At 37.3% G+C, this 12,395-nt stretch overlaps 1 protein-coding gene across 2 annotated transcripts in view; it reads right to left on the bottom strand.

The window, feature by feature from the left end:
• Window positions 1-9,085, bottom strand: part of LOC134602634 (sodium- and chloride-dependent GABA transporter 1-like) — a 60,665-nt gene extending 51,580 nt beyond the window's left edge. The window contains exon 1 of one of the 2 annotated variants that reach the window (XM_063447727.1): window positions 8,953-9,085. The gene's annotated coding sequence lies outside the window, so the exon portion shown is untranslated. The remainder of the gene's footprint in view (window positions 1-8,952) is intronic. The other variant, XM_063447726.1, reaches the window with a different exon arrangement.
• Between the last annotated feature and the right edge of the window lie 3,310 nt (window positions 9,086-12,395).

Raw genomic sequence — 12,395 nt, 5'->3', positions numbered from 1 at the left:
TGTAGTCTCGAGAAGTGAGAGGAGAACAAGGAGCAGTATAGGACATAGAAACATAGGAGATTGATCAAAATGCCGTGTTCTGAAATGTGATACAAAAGAAAAGTCAACTTTGTAATGTGTGTGCTGATTACATGTTTACACGTTTCCAAAATACGCTTTAATTTTAGTACGCAACACTTTGATATACCTCCACAGAGTTTTAACTTGGTCAGTTTGTAACATGGTGTAATTTACTATTTAAACTCATTTTCCTCAGAGTTGTCCAGGATTTATTCAGAAACAGAACTGGATAATCCATAAATCTTGGATGGTGAAGGCCCTTGACCATAGATTTGAAAAAAAAAAAGTTTGTTTAAGTAACAAGTTGAGACTGAAATGTGGGATATGTGGAAACTGCACCTTACTTCATCCTCATCCATCAAGAGAGATTCATGTGCTATGTCAGAGGATTCATGAAACTTATTAGCACTGGATTAGAGTATTAATAGCAACTTTATTATTGTTATTGAAGAAACACTCCAAGCACAATAACCACTATAGTGAACTGTAGTAGTTGTGGTGCCCCCTGTCCCCTCAAATATAAGAGGTCAACCTGTTTGTTAATGGTTTAACTTGATACCTCCCCAGGTTCTGCTCCCAGTCTCTCTTCTCTAAGCCTGGCAGTGTAGGGTGTAATGCTGGAAGCGATCAGCTAACTCTCTTAGCCAATGAACTGACCTATATGGCAGGGCTTAGCTCAGGAGATTTAGCGGAAGCTCCTACCAGGAGCTTCCAGCTCTCACTTCTGACATTTACTACTGTGCTAGAGTAACAACAAATGCTACTAGCATTGTACGCAAGTACAAACAGTAGATACTAGTAGTGTATTAAGGCAAATTGACACTAAATGCTGCTGCAAATATTAGAGCATTAATATAGGTTGCCAGTACTATGTTATAATATATTTGCAGGTTACAAGTACTGTATTGACAAGCTTATTTATTCAACTCCAAAGTGCGTTAAAGTATTAATGGAAGTTGTGAGTATTATGCCAGAGTGTTAAAGACAAGAGAGTGTTTTGTAAGTTGTACTGTTCTATTTTGATACTCTTGTTGTAGTATTATCAACAGTATTATTCAATGTATACTATTGAATTACTGAAAGATACTAATCAGGTTATAAGTATTGCAGGAATGTTGATAAAACCTATTTGATGTAGTACATAAAATGATGCACAGTGCTCCTCGGTAATAAATTCATAATTAATATTCAGGTTATATAGTTTAAAAATAGAAATGTAAAAAAAAAAAGTAATGTATCAATATACCCCTTTTGTAGATATCCACAGTACAATTCACATCTGTAAAACAAATGAGATATGCATAGTGCTCTCCATAAAGTATAAATAACCAAAATTTTAAATATGTAGAGTACACTCACAAAGGTAGAGCCCAGTTGTGTACATACTGCAGTCGCAGGGGTCGCAGCTGCGACCTGGTACCCGCCGCCCTCTTTTGCGGCCCCGACCCGCCCGGTAAACCGCCGTGGCCGCTGTCCAAGGGGTTCATCGGGTGTCCCATGCTGTTAGGGCCACCCAATGGAGATGGATTGTCAAGGGGCCCAATCAGCGCTGGGCACTTTAACAACGTGACCGGGCCCCCTGTGATGACCTCACTGCTGGGAGGAAGTGACTGCCCCGGTCACTCCTCCCAGCTATCAGACATAGCCCGCACAGGAGGAAGCAAAGGAGGGAGTCAGAGTGGGAACTCTGACTCCCATCAACCTGAGCCACCACTGGACCCCAGGGAAAGTCACCTTCCTGCACCTAAAAGGTAGGAAACAGGAGGGTGACTTAAACATTTTGTGTTTGTTTGTATATGTCTTTGTATGTGTGTATGTCTGTATGTTTCTGTGTGTGTGTGTGTCGGTCTGTATGTATGTGTCTGTGTGTGTGTCTGTCTGTATGTATGTGTGCCTGTCTGTACGTATTTATGTGTGTATGTGTATGTCTGTATGTATGTGTCTGTCTGCCTGTATGTATGTGAGTATGTGTGCCTGTCTGTATGTATGTATGTGTGTTTGTATATATATGTGTCTGTGTGTCTGTGCCTGTCTGTCTGCCTGTCTCTTTGTATGTATGTATGTGTGTGTCTTGTGTGTGTGTGTGTGTATGTGTCTATGTGTGTGTCTCTATGTATGTATGTATGTGTAAATAGAATAGAGGGTTCTGGTATACCTAGTGTATACACAGAGGAGAGGGAGTCTAACTAACACTGAGTCGCTCACACTGGAAACAAAATAGGGATTCACAAAAATCTATAGACAGTAGCAGAAGAACAACACTCTAAGAGATAGTGCATGGATACCAGGAGCTGACTCGTGATAAGGGCTTAATAGAATAGTAAAATGTCACATGTGATCTGCATTGTAAACGTATATAAAAAATAAGTAAATATAAAAGTTAGGTACTGTGCCTTTAAGAAATGTAAAACGGGGATTAGAGTTTAGAAAATAGATGACATGAAAATATAACTGATAAATATCAGAGTAAAAATAGAAATGTGGTAAGATTTGCACAAAAAATAGAAAAAGTATATATAGTATAAGAAAAGGAGAAAGAGAAAATATTGGATCGATTGACAATGTGCTACTGTACTGTGCTAGTGTCTCTATCCCTGAAGGGTGCAGGGTAAATGACACTTCCACTGAATGATATACTTTGTATCAACAAAGATAATAATAATAAAAATATATAAGAGGAAATAGCAACACAGTATACGGAACTGTTTGCTTGAAGCAATGAATGTATCGCTGTAGACTGAAGTGAATTGCAAAAAACTGGATCGAATAAAAGAAACCAGTTTATTAAATAATAAAAATATATATGTAAAAAACATAAAATACAGGTCAAGAACAGTTAGTAATGGTATTACCAGTCTTATGAATATCAGATAGTAGTGTGAACCCACGGATCGGTTTAGGATGGATGTGGATTGTATTATGCCGACTCGCCTCCTGAATGCAACTGCCGGTGAGGACGGCGTGCGTCTGAGTGTGCGTCCCGGCAGGACCTCACTCCAGGGGACGGACAGAGCAGACGATTTCGGTAGACGTATTCACCAAGGGATCTTTGTGTAGAGTGATCTTCTGCTGGTGTGATCAATCTGTGTCCTGCCTTGTTGGTCTGTCTAACGCGTTTCGTAGGTGAAGCCCTACTTCTTCAGAGACGGGATGTGGTCTAATGCTTCAGTCTATCCTTATATACAGATGTTTTAATTGCTAATAAAGTCTTTCAATTTATTGATAAAAGTATTTCAATAGATATTTATCACGGTGATACAAATATTCAATGCATAAAATATCAGATGGTAAAAAATACATATGGCTGCATAAATTAGTTGTATAATATTCAACATTAAAATCAATAAAAACACAGGTACAGAACCTAAAGGTGAAGAATATAAATTGGGCACAAATAGATGCATTGTAATGAGTTGTATATAGAGAATGAATCAATGGATGTTTAGTGGATAAGTAAATGCATCTGACTAATCCTAATATCTAAACAATTCCCAGTTATTGGTACACATCTATTTGAATATTCTAATTAAGATGATAATAGCAAATAGTTAAAAAATATATATAATTAATTATTTAGGATAAAAATACAAATAAATGTTACAGATATTATTAAGGTATACATAAAGCTTTTTTGTTAAATGTGATGCAGTAGTATTCTGACCAAATGGAATGATATCAGGTAGAATGTGATTCATTGGAGTTGTTTACATTCTTAAAGTGATATACAAGTAGACATACACTAATATATGGCTTGATATTTAGTAACAAGACAAGTGAGAGGATAATAAATGCTATTCATGTTAGTTTGATGGTCTTATGAATGGTCCATTCTAGTAAAGAACACATACATTAGTATATTCATCAATCAATAATTTATTATCGGATCTCAAAATGCACATGCGCAAAAAAGAGAAAAGAAAATGTGTGGATAGAAATACATATGAAAGTTGAAGATATATTTTAACCCATTGGAGTGTGGTAGTAGAATAAACTAAGGGTGCATAGATATGAATATATGCGTATAAAAATAAATAGAGGGATAGAGGAATATAATAAATATGAGAAATACAGTGAGGAAACAGCACAATAGATAAAATGGGATGCAAAGTACCAATATGGGTATATTTATATAAGAGAGTAGAATAGGCCAAAGTGTTACAATATTATGGGTATATTCATATATGAGAGTAAAACTGGTAAAAGTATTACAAACTCAATTGAGTGATGGTAATATACGAGTAAATAAGAGAGAAAACTGTATGGAAGAAAAAACTGTATATGCGGTAAATACAGGATGGGAACAGAACATAAAATATAGATATGTAGAAAAATTGTATATGAAAAATAGAAAATTCTATGGGAGTTAGAAATTCGGAATCATTGACACTGCTTAGAAATGTATTAAAAATATATTCAAAATATAGGTTAAGAATTAGATAAAAAGAAGGTCTAATAGTAAAAAAGAATAAAATAAATAAAATAAAATAGAATGAATTTAAAGGAATGCGTTGAGTTCAAAGTCTATATTTAGTCCTTTAGGAACCAGAGTATCTAATTGGAAGATCCACTTGGCTTCTTTTTGGTCAAGGTTTCTTTCTATATTGCCTCCTCGCCAATGTACATCCACTTTCTCTATAGGTAAAAACTTAAGTCCTGTGGGGTCTCCCCCATGGATCTCCTTAAAATGCTTCGAAAGATTATGTGTTAAAAGTCCTTTTTTGATATTCCTAATATGCTCCGCAATACGTATCTTCAGTGGTCTTTTTGTGCGTCCGACATATTGTTTTGGACACGGGCATGTGATGAGATAAATGACCCCCGAGGTGTTGCAGCCTATATTACTCTTGATATTATATTCTTCTTTATTATTCAATGCTACAAATCCTGTGGTTGCTGTTTCCAAGGAGGGATTGTTTCTACATGCTATACATTTTTTGCACTGTTTAAAACCGTGACAGGGTTCTTGATCAATGGTGGAGCTGGAGGATTTAGTGGTGGGTACCAACATGAGTTGGAGATTAGGGGCCCTGGTGAATATGATCTGGGGTCTATTGTCGAGGATTTTTGAGAGTGTCGGGTCATTCATGAGGATTCCCCAATGTTTGTTCAGAATCTTTTGTATTGTATGGGATTGATGGTTATATTTTGTGATGAAGGCTGGTGCAGAGTTATATGGTTCTAAAGTCTTGATTTTATTTCAAAGAGTATCTTCCCTTGGTATAGCCAGTGCTTTATTCGTGGCTTCTCTCAGTAATGTTGTGGGATATCCTTTGTCCATAAATCTTAGTTTAATTTCTTCCATCTGCTCCATGCAGATATCTGTTTTTGAACAATTTCTTCTCACTCTTCTAAATTGGTTCTGTGGTATATTCCTTAGCCATGTTGGTTTGTGATGGCTATTAAAAGGGATAAAACTATTGCAATCAACGCTTTTTTTAAAGGTTTTTGTATGAATTCTTCCTTCCTCAATAAATATGTTAAGATCTAAAAACTCGATTTGTTCTTTAGAATGATTAAAAGTGAATTTGAGATGATATGGATTATTGTTGAGGTAGATCATGAATTTTTCTAATGATTCCAAGTTTCCTTTGCATATAAAAAAGCAATCGTCTATATATCTGCGCTATGGGGACAGATTTGCGCCAAATGGGCAATGTGTCCATATAAATTCCTCTTCCCATTTGCCCATAAATAAATTTGCGTAGCTCGGCGCAAATCGTGTCCCCATGGCTGTACCCTCTATCTATAAATAAAATTGACCTTCACACCAGAAATAGTTATGAGTAAGGATTAAAGCAATACATTCGACTAAAAAATCGATTTGATCATTCTTAAGTTCCGAATATGTCGCTGAGGAATATTGTATAGCCTCACATCCTTGGAGGTGTTCAATCACGGTATAGAGCGAGGTAACATCAGCAGTAACTAAAAGCGACATATTCGGAACTTAAGAATGATCAAATCGATTTTTTAGTATTGAAATACTTTTATTAGTAAATTGAAAGACTTTTATTAGCAATTAAAACATCTGTATATAAGGATAGACTGAAGCATTAGATTAGATTAGTCAGATGCATTTACTTATCCACTAAACATCCATTGATTCATTCTCTATATACAACTCATTACAATGCATCTATTTGTGCCCAATTTATATTCTTCACCTTTAGGTTCTGTACCTGTGTTTTTATTGATTTTAATGTTGAATATTATACAACTAATTTATGCAGCCATATGTATTTTTTACCATCTGATATTTTATGCATTGAATATTTGTATCACCGTGATAAATATCTATTGAAATACTTTTATCAATAAATTGAAAGACTTTATTAGCAATTAAAACATCTGTATATAAGGATAGACTGAAGCATTAGACCACATCCCGTCTCTGAAGAAGTAGGGCTTCACCTACGAAACGCGTTAGACAGACCAACAAGGCAGGACACAGATTGATCACACCAGCAGAAGATCACTCTACACAAAGATCCCTTGGTGAATACGTCTACCGAAATCGTCTGCTCTGTCCGTCCCCTGGAGTGAGGTCCTGCCGGGACACACACTCAGACGCACGCCGTCCTCACCGGCAGTTGCATTCAGGAGGCGAGTCGGCATAATACAATCCACATCCATCCTAAGCCGATCCGAGGGTTCACACTACTATCTGATATTCATAAGACTGGTAATACCATTGCTAACTGTTCCTGACCTATATTTTATGGTTTTTACATATATATTTTTATTATTTAATAAACTGGTTTCTTTTATTCGATCCAGTTTTTTGCAATTCACTTCAGTCTACAGAGATACATTTATTGCTTCAAGCAAACAGTTCCGTATACTGTGTTGCTATTTCCTCTTATATATTTTTATTATTATTAACTTTGTTGATACAAAGTATATCATTCAGTGGAAGTGTCATTTACCCTGCACCCTTCAGGGATAGAGACACTATCACAGTACAGTAACACATTGTCAATCGATCCAATATTTTCTCTTTCTCCTTTTCTTATACTATATATACTTTTTCTATTTTCTATGTGCATATCTTACCACATTTCTATTTTTACTCTGATGTTTATCAGTTATATTTTCATGTCATCTATTTTCTAAACTCTAATTCCCGTTTTACATTTCTTAAAGGCACATTACCTAACTTTTATATTTACTTATTTTTTATATAAATTTACAATTTTAAGCTTCTGCAGATCACATGTGACATTTTACTATTCTATTAAGCCCTTATCACGAGTCAGCTGCTGGTATCCATGCACTATCTCTTAGAGTGTTGTTCTTATGTATGTATGTGTGTCTGTATGTATGTGTGTGTGCATCTTTCGGGCGGGGGTGGGGGGAAAAGGGATGGAGGGGAGGGAGGAGGAGGGGGGGCCATGGATCTGTTTCGTACAGGGGCCCCATATATTGTGTGTACGCCACTGGTGGAGCCGTGTCAGGCTCTATGTATGTAGCCCTTGGGTGCCTGTCCAGGCTATCGATACACTCCAGTCAGGAACATGATGTCCACAAAAATTAGAGTATTAATACGAAAATGACGAAACTGGAAATGGATTCCAGCAACAGCCAGAACAGTTTATGCCCATCAGGAGGGGTATTTAAACCCTGAAAATGGACCAGTCAGATAGCACTGAGGAAGGCCCCATCTAGGGCTAAAATGCATTTGCTTTGGACTGGACATATTTCGGGACTTTTTCTGGTGGTATTTATATGTTATTCTGCCTATACACTGCTTCTATTGGCCATACTTTTGGTGTATTTACTTTGCATTATACCTGCCTTACTTATTGTCCCTTATTATTTTTTAATATAGTTTTAACAATATTTTGTCTTAATAAATTTGTATTAATACTCTCATCTTTGTGGACATCATGTTCCTGACTGGAGTATATCGATAGCCTGGACAGGCACCCAAAGGCTACATACATAGAACCTGATACGGCTCCACGTTTGTGAGTGTACTCTACACATTTGAAATTTCGCTTAGTTATACTTTATGGAGAGCACTATGTATACCTCATTTGTTTTACAGATGTGAATTGTACTGTTGATATCTAAAATAGGTGTCATGTAGATACATTATATACATATATATATATGTGTGTGTGTGTGGGATTTACCTTTTATTTACAATTCTTAACTTTAGGTGGTACGGGATTACACCTTTTTCTTCACACCCACTTGCTAATATACTTTTAAAATATATTATTTGAAGTGCCTACACAACTATTTGCATTACTTTTTAAAAATAAAAATAAACATTTATGATTTATGATTTATTTCATTTTATTTAAAGTTATGTTTGTTCCAGAGCAAAGAATTGGACCTGCAGTAATCAATCCAGGGTACATATGTGGTTTTCTAAAATTATATATGAATAATCATAAAAGTCTAGGTATATATTTAATATTAAGAGTAATGTTAAGAACTGTAGTTATATGCTGAGACATACATAATATTAATAATCTGATGGAACATCTCCATCTCTTGATTCTTTTATATCATATATTTTTGAAGTATATTACAATTTTCACTAGTTATCTACTAAAACACGAAATGGAGGCCATGGTTAAGGGCATTGATGAGTTTAGGCAAACATTTGCTCAAATGCAGACATTTGGACAGTCGGCTATGTTTCCAACTTAGCTATTTGGGCTTTAAGTTGAAATTTTTAGGTCAGTTCCCAATTTTTCACTGTTTCGTAAATAACTCTATAAATACTCAGTTGAATAGACAGTATTGTAATATTTAGCCTGGACAAATGTTCATCTCTATTATAAAGAGGTATCTTGAATATATCCTATCTGTCTGTTTATCTGAGACAGGGAATTTAACTATATAAATGTCAGTATAGTGAGCCAATAATCAGGCACTTACAGAACTGATAGCATCTGACGTAGATCTCCTACCTTGTGAAGGTCCTGCACCACAACAGATGAGATCAAAATGTCCTGTTCTCCACTGACCTCCACTCAGACTAAACCTCCTGCAATGCGAGTACAACCGTGCCCTTCCTTCTCCATTCATCATTAGTTCAGTTATTGATTCATTGTTAATGAACTTACAGCTTGTGTCTAATGTAATCAGCCTTCCACGTATCTAATGCTCATTGCTCGCCAAAAAAAAAAATGGTTCTGAAGGACAGAGATTTGTGATAGATCTATGAAAACAGGAAAGCTGTCTGCATTTGTCTTTAATCTCTTGCTCTTTAAAGAATATGTCCATGATGTTCAACAATTTGAGCTTTTGTAATCCACAAAAAAGATTTAGGCCAAAACAAATGCTGTAGTAAATATCTTCAGCTTGGTTATATTTATATTCACAACTATTTTGGTCTAAATGTTATCCGGGATATATATTTGAGCAAATATCTGATGCAGAAATTACTCCAGAGCACCTGGAGGTTCCTTTTAATCCGAACTGCAATTCAACTGAATTTGGGTGATCGTCAAATTCCTGAACTAGTCCTAGCCAAAATGTACCCAAATCACAAATAAACCAAAACATGCAAAGGTCGAGCATAGCCCGTTCGGCTTGTGATTCTGAATTTGGCCCGTGGCGGCAAAAAAAAAAAAGAGTAAGATGATTGATAGGAAAAAAAAGATTATTGATGGCTATAGGACAGTCACGAAATATTGGTTTTATTCACATATCAAGTGAGAAGTGGGCAGTAAAGGAACAAAAACAAGGAGCAGTTAAAAAAAACACTTCAAAAATATATAAGATATAAATATAAATATATAAATATAATTAATTTACTACTCATCCTGATTTTCCTCTATTGGTTACTTTTTCTCACTTGATCTGTGAACCAAATGGCAGGAAAGGTAGGTAGGTTTATTTTAACAGTGAGAGACAGAATAACAACAACAAAATCCAGAAAAACGCATGTCAAAAAAGTTCTAAATTGATTTGCATGTCAATGAGTGAAATAAGTATTTGATCCCCTATCAATCAGCAAGATTTCTGGCTCCAATGTATTTTTAATACAGGTAACGAGCTGAGATTAGGAGTACTCTCTTAAAGGGAGTGCACCTAATCTCCGCTTGTTACCTGTATAAAAGACACCTGTCCACAGAAGCAATCAATCAATGTGATTCCAAACTCTCCACCATGGCTAAGACCAAAGAGCTGTCAAAGGATGTAAGATTGTAGACCTACACAAAGGTGGAATGGGCTACAAGACCATCGCCAAGCAGTTTGGTGAGTAGGTGACAACAGTTGGTGCGATTTTTTGCAAATAGAAGGAACACAAAATAACTGTCAGTCTCCCTCGGTCTGGTGCTCCATGCAAGATCTCACCTCATGGACTTTCAATGATCATGAGAACGGTGAGTAATCAGCCCAGAACTACATGTGAGGATATTGTTAATGATCTCAAGGCAGCTGGGACTATAGTCACCAAGAAAACAATTGATAACACACTATACCGCAAAGGACTGAAATACTGCAGCGCCCGCAAGGTCCCCCTGCTCAAGAAAGCACATGTACAGGCCCGTCTGAAGTTTGCCAGTAAACATCTGAATGATTCAGAGAAGAACTGGGTGAAAGTGTTGTGGTCAGATGAGGCCAAAATCGAGCTATTTGGCATCAATTCAACTCGTCGTGTTTGGAGAAGGTGGAATGCTGCCAGGACCCCAAGAACACCATCCCCACCGTCAAACATGGAAGTGGAAACATTATGCTTTGGGGGTGTTCTTCTGCTAAGGGGCAGGACAACTGCACTGATTCAAAGGGACGATGGACAGGGCTATGTACCATCAAAGCTTGGGTGAGAACCTCTTTCCCTCAGCCAGCACATTGAATGACCCAAAACACACAGCCAAGGCAGCAAAGGCGTTGCTCAAAAAGACGCACATTAAGGTCCTAGAGTGGCCTAGTCAGTTTCCAGACCTTAATCCCATAGAAAATCTGTGGAGGGAGCTAAGGGTTTCCAAACGTCATCCTCGAAACCTTAATGACTTGGAGAGGATCTGCAAAGAGGAGTTGGACAAAATCCCTCATGAGAGTGTGCAAACCTGGGGGCCAACTACAAAAAAAGTCTGACCTTTTTGATTGCCAACAAGGGTTTTGCCACCAAGTACAAAGTCGTAGGGGTCAAATACTTATTTCACTTATTGACATACAAATAAATTTATAACTTTTTTTTTTTTTTTTTTTTTTTTTTACATGTCTCTCACTGGTAAAATACACCTACCATTAAAATTATAGACTGATCATTTCTTTGTCAGCGGGCAAATGTTCAAAATCAGCAGGGGATCACCAGAAAAAAAGTAGGATGTATATATTGTGAGTGTGTATTACTGACAGAGTGGAACCAAGGAAGAAAAAACAACTGCTTATGTGCCTGCTCATGTTGTTGTGGCATGGCAAGCCTATATTAAAATCAAGGGTTAACATGTCTGGACCAGGTATCAAGAAGCAGGGATATTTGAACACCATGAGATATTAAATGCAGGAAGGAGCATAGATCAGTATGTAGGTCAGGGCAAGTGACAAAGTAGAATGGTTTACAGGTAGTGATGTCGCGAACATAAAATTTTCAGTTTACGAACGGCGAACGCGAACTTCCGCAAGTGTTCGCGAATGGGCGAACCTGGCGAACCGCCGTAGACTTCAATAGGCAGGCGAATTTTAAAACCCACAGGGACTCTTTCTGGCCACAATAGTGATGGAAAAGTTGTTTCAAGGGGACTAACACCTGGACTGTGGCATGCCGGAGGGGGATCCATGGCAAAACTCCCATGGAAAATTACATAGTTGATACAGAGTCTGGTTTTAATCCATATAGGGCATAAATCACCTAACATTCCTAAATTGTTTGGAATAACGTGCTTTAAAACATCAGGTATGATGTTGTATCGATCAGGTAGTGTAAGGGTTACGCCCGCTTCACAGTGATAGACCAAACTCCCCGTTTAACGCACCGCAAACAACCGCAAACAGTCCATTTGCACAACCGCAAACTCCCCATTTGCACAAGTTTGGATACCAAGCTAGCCATGTCCCGTTCCTTGTCTTCACTGAAGGTCTCTTCCTCCACCCAGCCACGTACAACACCAAGGGTCCCCGAAAGGTGACAACAAGCCCCCTGTATTTTTTTTTTAAATGTACACTACTGTTACACTAGATATGAGTTGCACTGGTGTGACACTGTGCCCTGGCAGGCCCTGAAACGCACACGTGTGAAGGAAACTGACTGCTATTATTTCACAGTCAAACTTCTAGTTTATTTTTTTAATGTACACTACTGTTACACCAGATATGAGTTGCACTGGTGTGACACTGTGCCCTGGCAGGCCCTGAAACGCACGAAGGAA

This window comes from Pelobates fuscus, chromosome 3, assembly GCF_036172605.1.
Source record: "Pelobates fuscus isolate aPelFus1 chromosome 3, aPelFus1.pri, whole genome shotgun sequence".
NCBI classification, from domain to species: domain Eukaryota; kingdom Metazoa; phylum Chordata; class Amphibia; order Anura; family Pelobatidae; genus Pelobates; species Pelobates fuscus.
Note: the sequence above shows the minus strand (reverse complement) of the source record. Positions and strands in the feature narration are given on the sequence as shown.